The sequence below is a fragment of the Balaenoptera musculus genome, chromosome X, assembly GCF_009873245.2.
Source record: "Balaenoptera musculus isolate JJ_BM4_2016_0621 chromosome X, mBalMus1.pri.v3, whole genome shotgun sequence".
Classification (NCBI taxonomy): domain Eukaryota; kingdom Metazoa; phylum Chordata; class Mammalia; order Artiodactyla; family Balaenopteridae; genus Balaenoptera; species Balaenoptera musculus.
The window spans coordinates 20,442,102-20,450,853 of record NC_045806.1 but is presented as its reverse complement, the minus strand read 5'-3'; the positions used below and the strand labels follow the sequence as shown (position 1 = coordinate 20,450,853).

General features: G+C 46.7%; 1 pseudogene; it reads left to right on the top strand.

Moving 5' to 3' along the window:
• Nucleotides 1–5,956: 5,956 nt before the first annotated feature.
• Nucleotides 5,957–8,421, top strand: LOC118888972 (annotated as a pseudogene).
• Nucleotides 8,422–8,752: the final 331 nt, after the last annotated feature.

Here is an 8,752-nt window from a genome sequence, read left to right as displayed (position 1 = left end):
GGACAAATATTAAAGACAAAGAAAAATTATTGAAAGCAGCAAGGGAAAAATGACAAATTACAAGGGAACTCCCATAAGGTTAACAGCTGATTTCTCAACAGAAACTCCACAAGCCAGAAGGTAGTGGCATGATATATTTAAAGTGATGAAAGGGAAGAACCTACAACCAAGATTACTCTACCCGGCAAGGATCTCATTCAGATTCGATGGAGAAATTAAAAGCTTTACAGACAAGCAAAAGCTAAGAGAATTCAGCACCACCAAACCAGCTCTACAACAAATGCTAAAGGAACTTCTCTAAGTGAGAAACACAAGAGAAGAAAAGGACCTACAAAAACAAACCCATAACAATTAAGAAAATGGTAACAGGAACATACATATCGATAATTACCTTAAACATGAATGGATTAAATGCTCCAACAAAAAGACACAGGCTTGCTGAATGGATACAAAAACAAGACCCATAAATATGCTGTCTACAAGAGACCCACTTCAGACCTAGGGACACATACAGACTGAAAGTGAGGGGATGGAAAAAGATATCCCATGCAAATGGAAATCAAAAGAAAGCTGGAGTAGCAATACTCATATCAGATAAAATAAACTTTAAAACAAAGAATGTTACAAGAGACAAGGAAGGACACTACATAATGATCAAGGGATCAATCCAAGAAGAAGATATAACAATTATAAATATATATGCACCCAACATAGGAGGACCTCAATACATAAGGCAAATACTAACAGCCATAAAAGGGGAAATCGACAGTAACAATAATAGTGGGGGACTTTAACATCTCACTTACACCAATGCACAGATCATCCAGACAGAAAATTAGTAAGGAAACACAAGCTTTAAATGACACAATAGACCAGATAGATTTAATTGATATTTATAGGATATTCCATCCAAAAACAGCAGATTACACTTTCTTCTCCAGTGCGCACGGAACGTTCTCTAGGATAGATCACATCTTGGGTCACAAATCAAGCCTCAGTAAATGTAAGAAAATTGAAATCATATCAAGCATTTTTCCTGACTGCAACGCTATGAGATTACAAATGAATTACAGGGAAAAAAACGTAAAGAACACAAACACATGGAGGCTAAACAATACGTTACTAAATAACCAAGAGATCACTGAAGAAATCAAAGAGGAAATCAAAAAATACCTAGAGACAAATGACAACGAAAACACGACAATCCAAAACCTATGGGATGCAGCAAAAGCAGTTCTAAGAGGGAAGTTTCTAGCAATATAAGCCTACCTCAAGAAACAAGAGAAATCTCAAATAAACAACCTAACCTTACACCTAAAGGAACTAGAGAAAGAAGAACAAACAAAACCCAAAGTTAGTAGAAGGAAAGAAATCATAAAGATCAGAGCAGAAATAAATGCAATAGAAACAAAGAAAACAATAGCAAAGATCAATAAAACTAAAAGCTGGTTTTTTGAGAAGATAAACAACATTGATAAACCTTTAGCCAGACTCATCAAGAAAAAGAGAGAGGGCTTCCCTGGTGGCGCAGTGGCTGAGAATCTGCCTGCCAATTCAGGGGACACGGGTTCGAGCCCTGGTCTGGGAAGATCCCACATGCCGCGGAGCAGCTAGGCCCGTGAGCCACAACTACTGAGCCTGTGCGTCTGGAGCCTGTGCTCCACAACAAGAGGGGCCGCGACAGTGAAATGCCCACGCACCGCGATGAAGAGTGGTCCCTGCTTGCCACAACTAGAGAAAGCCCTCGCATAGAAACGAAGACCCAACACAGCCAAAAAAAATAAAATAAATAAATAAATAAATAAGTCAGGAGCTCTTTAAAAAAAAAGGAAAAAGAAAAAGAGGGAGAGGACTCAAATCAATAAAATTAGAAATGAAAAAGGAGAAGTTACAACAGACACCGCAGAAATACAAAGCATCCTAAGAGACTACTACAAGCAACTCTATGCCAATAAAATGGACAACCTGGAAGAAATGGACAAATTCTTAGAAAGGTATAACCTTCCAAGACTGAACCAGGAAGAAATAGAAAATATGAACAGAACAATCACAAGTAATGAAATTGAAACTGTGATTAAAAATCTTTCAACAAACAAAAAGTCCAGGACCAGATGGCTTCACAGGTGAATTCTATCAAACATTTACAGAAGAGCTAACACCCATCCTTCTCAAACTCTTCCAAAAAATTGCAGAGGAAGGAACACTCCCAAACTCATTCTATGAGGCCACCATCACCCTGATACCAAAACCCAACAAAGATACCACAAAAAAAGAAAACTACCGACCAATATCACTGATGAATATAGATGCAAAAATCCTCAACAAAATACTAGCAAACAGAATCCAACAACACATTAAAAGGATCATACACCATGACCAAGTGGGATTTATCCCAGGGATGCAAGGATTCTTCAATATACGCAAATCAACCAATGTGATACACCATATTAACAAATTGAAGGATAAAAACCATATGATCATCTCAATAGATGCAGAAAAACCTTTTGACAAAATTCAACACCCATATATGACAAAAACTCTCCAGAAAGTGGGCATAATGGAACCTACCTCAACATAATAAAGGCCATATACAACAAACCCACAGCAAACATCATTCTCAATGGTGAAAAGCTGAAAGCATTTCCTCTAAGATCAGGAACAAGACAAGGATGTCCACTCTCGCCACTATTATTCAACATAGTTTTGGTAGTCCTAGCCATGGCAATCAGAGAAGAAAAAGAAATAAAAGGAATACAAGTTGGAAAAGAAGAAGTAAAACTGTCACTGTTTGCAGATGACATGATACTATACATAGAGAATCCTAAAGATGCCACCAGAAAACTACTAGAGCTAATCAATGAATTTAGTAAAGTTGCAGGATACAAAATTAATGCACAGAAATCTCTTGCATTCCTATACACTAACAACGAAAGATCAGAAAGAAAAATTAAGGAAACAATCCAAGTCACCGTTGCAACAAAAAGAATAAAATACCTAGGAATAAACCTACCTAGGGAGACAAAAGACCTGTATGCAGAAAACTATAAGACACTGATGAAAGAAATCAAAGATGACACAGATGGAGAGATATACCATGTTCTTGGATTGGAAGAATCAATCTTGTGAAAATGACTATACTACCCAAATCAATCTACAGATTCAAGGCAATCCCTATCAAATTACCAGTGGCATTTTTTACAGAACTACAACAAAAAATCTTAAAGTTTGTATGGAGACACAAAAGACCCCAAATAGCCAAAGCAGTCTTGAGGGAAAAAAACGGAGCTGGAGGAATCAGACTCCCTGACTTCAGACTATACTACAAAGGTACAGTAATCAAGACAACATGGAACTGGCACAAAAACCGAAATATAGGTCAATGGAACGGGATAGAAAGCCCAGATATAAACCCACGCACATATGGTCACCTTATCTTTGATAAAGGAGACAAGAGTATACAATTGAGAAAAGGCAGCCTCTTCAATAAGTGGTGCTGGGAAAACTGGAGAGCTACATGTAAAAGAATGCAATTAGAACACTCCCTAACACCATACACAAAAATAAACTCATGGATTAGAGACCTAAATGTAAGACCGGACACTATAAAACTCTTAGAGGAAAACATAGGAAGAACACTCTATGACATAAATCACAGCAAGATCTTTTTTGATCCACCTCCTAGAGTAATGGAGATAAAAACAAAAATAAACAAATGGGACCTAATGAAACTTAGAAGCTTTTGCAAAGCAAAGGAAACTACAAACAAGACAAAAAGACAGCCCTCAGAATGGGAGAAAATATTTGCAAATGAATCAACAGACAAAGGATTAATCTCCAAAATATATAAACAGCTCATGCAGCTCAATATCAAAAAAACAAACAACCCAATCCAAAAATGGGCAGAAGACCTAAATAGACATTTCTCCAAAGAAGCACATGAAAAGATGCTCAACATCACTAATTATTAGAGAAATGCAAATCAAAACTACAATGAGGTATCACCTCACACCAGTTAGAATGGGCATCATCAAAAAATCTACAAACAACAAATGCTGGAGAGGGTGTGGAGAAAAGGGAACACTCTCGCACTGTTGGTGGGAATGTAAATTGATACAGCCACTATGGAGAACAGTATGGACGTTCCTTAAAAAACTAAAAATAGAACTACCATATGACCCAGCAATCCCACTCCTGGGCATATACCCAGAGAAAACCGTAATTCAAAAAGACACATGCACCCCAATGTTCATTGCAGCACTATTTACAATAGCCAGGTCATGGAAGCAACCTAAATGCCCATCGACAGACGAACGGATAAAGAAGATGTGGTACATATATACAATGGAATATTACTCAGCCATATAAAGGAACGAAATTGGGTCATTTGTAGAGACGTGGATGGACCTAGAGACTGTCATACAGAGTGAAGTAAATCAGGAAGAGAAAAACAAATATCGTGTATTAACGCATGTATGTGGAACCTAGAAAAATGGTACAGATGAACCGGTTTGCAGGGCAGAAATACAGACACAGATGGAGAGAACAAACGTATGGCCTCCAAGGGGGGAAGGTGGCGGGGTGGGGGTGGTGGTGTGATAAATTGGGAGATTGGGATTGACATGTATACACTAATTGTATAAAATAGATAACTAATAAGAACCTGCTGTATAAAAATAAAATAAAATAAAATTCAAAAAAATAAAATAAATAAGAAAATTTAAAAAAAGAGGGTGTTACTTGACTGCTATGTTTATAGCATTTGAAAAATACTTTGCAGTCAATTTGAAAACATAAAAAAAATAAACACAGCACATGATTCTAAACTTATTTTTTCCCCTGGGAATAAAGCAGAGTTAAGCTTCCTATCAGCTGGCTGTTCAGCTATCACAGCGTAATGATTAAAACCCAGGTATTTTGTGCTGCCAGTTGGTAAAATGGCGGGGGTGCTCTCAGATTATATTGTTTAAAGGCTGTAAAGCTCCCCTATCTCCTGGCTACAAAAATGTTTGCCTTTTGGCTGACTGACTGATTTTGAGGCTCACTTGTTATACTGCTTATTCAGGTTGGAAATCATTAAACAAAATTACAGCTCTTGGTTTAAGAGACCATCACCTAAAAACAACATGGTTCTTGCTACTGAATTCTCATCAGTTTCTCACTCCTATTAAAAATAATTCTTTTCCCATGCGGAAGTCTACAACACCAAGCTTTTCTTCAACAGGCTCCAAACACTTACCAATCATCACCTCGTTCATCCTCACCTCTTCCCTATTAAACAGAGACAAGTGCCATTACATCATGCTAGGCCAACACCAGAAAGAGTGTGGTTCAGTGGGCGATCATAGGTCTTACAGGAGCAACAGGGCACTCGTTTCCCACTGAGGTATCAAGGTTGAATCAGAGGACAGTAGAGTATTAAAGCTAGAATTTTCCATAAAGATGGAGAGGCAGTGTTTAAGAGCCAGTGCTCTGGTGTTAGCCAGTGCTCTACTTGAATGGCAGCTCAGATTTTTCACTCCCTTGGGCAAGGCTCTGAACCCCTTTAGGCCCGGTGTCCCCATCCATAAAATGAAACTAATGAAAGTATCTGCTTCTTTGTGTGGATGTAAGGACTAAACGAGACGGCGCACACGCAGCACTTAGCACAGCGCTCAATAAATGGTAGCTTGTTATTAGGCTCAAGATCAATTCTCCAGGGATTTTAGAAATGAGGATACTGAAGGCAGAGGGGTGGCCCAAGGTGCCAGAGTCAGGTCGAAGTAGGGGAGAGATCGAAACCTCACTGTCTCAGTGACAAATTAGTGAAAGGAGCTTAGCGATGATATCCATGACAACCAAAAATGCCTTTTTTTTTTCTCTTAAATTTTTGTCCGCACTGTGCAGCATATGGGATCTTAGTTCCCCGACCAGGGATCGAACCTGTGTCCCCTGCAGTGGAAGCGAGGAGTCTTAACCACTGGACCCTGCCGGCTGCTCGCGCCGGTGGATCCCGCGCCCTGGAGGGGGCAGGAGGCAGCGCGGCCCGAGGCTGCTGAGCCTCGGGTGCGTCCCTTCCAGGCTGGTGGCCGAGCTGCATGACGCCCTGGACTCCTGCGCCGAGCAACAGCGGCAGCTGGAGCGGAGCCTGCGAGTCTCCCGGCGGCTGCTGCGTGCCTGGAAACCAGCCGAGACCCCGGCTCCGGAGCCAACCCCAGGGCCAGAAGCTAACGAAGAGGCCCCATCTGCAGCATGCACACCCAGCCCGCAGACCTCACGGAGCTGGAGCTTCTGACCCACGCACTGGAGAAGGCTGTACGGGTGCGAAAAGGCATCTCAAAGGCTGGAGAAGGAGACAAGGGCAGGCCGCCAGCCTGCAGTCTGCGTCCATGGCCGCTTCCCCTGCCACCAGAGCCTCTGCCCCACCCCAGTGCCTCACGCAGGGCTGGCAGCCGTGCATCAGAGACAAAACCCCCCAGGGGCATCCGCCAAACCAGGGTGCCTGCCAAGGACCTCCCTGAGCGCAGGCTTCTGTCAGTGGGGGATCAGGCCTGTATGGGGAAGGGGCCGGAGCCCCCAAGCCTGAACCAGGCCGCAGGGACCAACAGATAGTCCCGTTGGCTGCTCCTCAGGCCCCAGAAGCTTTTACACTCAAGGATAAGGGGTGGGTTTCCCAGACCCTCACTGGAGGAACTACTGTCTCTACCTGATCAGATCCCAGGCAGCAGCAGGAGTATGGGCTTGGGGTGACAGGGATGGCAGGGCACTGAGCTGGATGTGGGCCAGGGGAGCCCCAGGATGCCACCCCATGAGGCCCAAGCCCGGAAGCTGGCAGAGTGGAACAGCTGGCTGTGAAGGTGCCACGTTTGATGCACTGGGGCCTGTCCTGTGCCCTATCCACGTACCCACCCGGCTCCGGGGCTCCACATGAGCTCTCGAAGGCCTGGGCTCTGCTTTCTCTTCTCCCTGCCAGGTGGGATCTGGACTGGGCCGGCTCCTGGGGTCACCCTGGAAGCCCTGCCTGAGGGGTGGGTGAGCCTCATCCCTCACTGGGCTCTGAGTAGGGAGTGGGGCCTGCGGCCCCCAGAGTGACACAGAGCTGCCCTGGGCACCGGCTTCTCCGACAGGATCCTGCTGCAGCTGCCCGAGGCTTCCCGGAATTCCCGCGAGGCTGAGCCTCGAGGCTGGGGGAGGCGGAGGGGAGACCGGGGAGTGTGGAGAGCAGGGAGGCTGAGGCTTCCCGCTGGTAAGACTTCTCCCACGGGTCCCTCGGCTTTCTCTGCTGGGTGGCGACACTCTCCGCGTTAGGAGAGTCAGCGCCCCTAGGACCGCTGTAGTCACCTTAGACTCAGCCAGCGGCCTCTGAGGCCCCCAGCTCAGCCTCTCTCAAGCTGTGAGACCTTGAGCAAGGCACTTAGCGTCTCCAAGTCCCCATCTGTCTTCCTGGTGGAGATGACAATAATAGTAGCAGCTTCTAGAGGTGCTGTAGGGCTTAAACGAGGCGGTGCCTTTCGGGCGCTTGTGCTGTGCCTGGTACAGAGTCAGCATCCAGAGCTCTCACCACACATCTTGGTTACCGGTCACTGCTGGCTCCTCTCCCCTTTTTCCTTGAATTCTCTCCTAGCATTTCCCAGAGTGGGTCAGCTCTGTCACCCTTTTCACGGACAGTGTCCCCTCGGTTCCCCAGGACCCCCAAAGGCCCCTCCTGACATTCAGCAGAGCCAGACAGCGCAGGCTGGGGCCGCTACCCTGGCCCTTGCCTACTTCTCGTGGCCCAGCCCAGCTGGCTGGAGTCACCACGCTGCTCTCTGGTTTGCGGGCTGCGCACGTGTGCATCCCAGCCTGTGGGCCCAGCTCAGCTCTGCACAGACCAGTGATTCTGTGGATGCTGCTACCACCGCCAAAACCCAGTCCCTGCAGAAAACGCAGACAACTTCAAGCTGGCCCGGCTCTAGGCTCAGCGCCGCCGAGGTGGAGGCAGAGTTGCGGCACCTGCAGGAGGCCTGCTTGCTGCTAAGACTTCGAATGGGGAAGAGCTCACAGCAGAGCCCAAGGACCGGATGCAGGAGTACCGCTGCCTGCTCACCCCGGAGGGGCTGCAGGCCAGCGCGGGGCAGCGTCTCCGCCGGCTGCGGGAGCGGTGCACAGTACCCAGGAGCTGCAGACCCCGGCGGCCCTCGGGCTGCGGGGGGCCAAGCTGCGCCAGCAGATCCACCTGGAAAGGTCCTGATGGCCGAACTCCTCCCCCTGGTGAGCAAGCAGGAGCCGCTGGGGCCACGCTGGCTCGTGCTGTGCCGGGCTGAACACAGCCTGCTCTGTGAGGGAGGCCAGCACTTCCTCCCCTCCTACGAGAAGATAAGCCTGCTGACTGAGCCCTTCCTGTGGCCAGGCCCACCCCCAGTCCCCCAGGACCTGCAGCCAAGGCAGGCTGCCTCAGCCCCCTAGCCTGACTGCTGGGGAGAGCCGCGCTTCCCTAGGAGGCATTAAATGAATGGGCAATGAGGGGATTTTCACTGGAGCGGTGAGCCGGGGGCCCAGAGATGCCTGTACCCCCTCAGGAAACCAGGTTTCCAAGGGGCGGGGACTGCCCCCTGGCTCTTCCTGAGGAGCTTCCGGCCTTTCTCATGGCTGCTAAACCTGCTGGTCAGGGCTCAGCTTGCCTTGGCCTTCCACAGGCTCAGGAGACATGCGGCTGCTGGGGCCCTTTCTTAGCTACCTCTGTTTTCTCTTGCTGTACACTTAAAAGCCACCTCTGTGACATTAAAACCACTTTAGA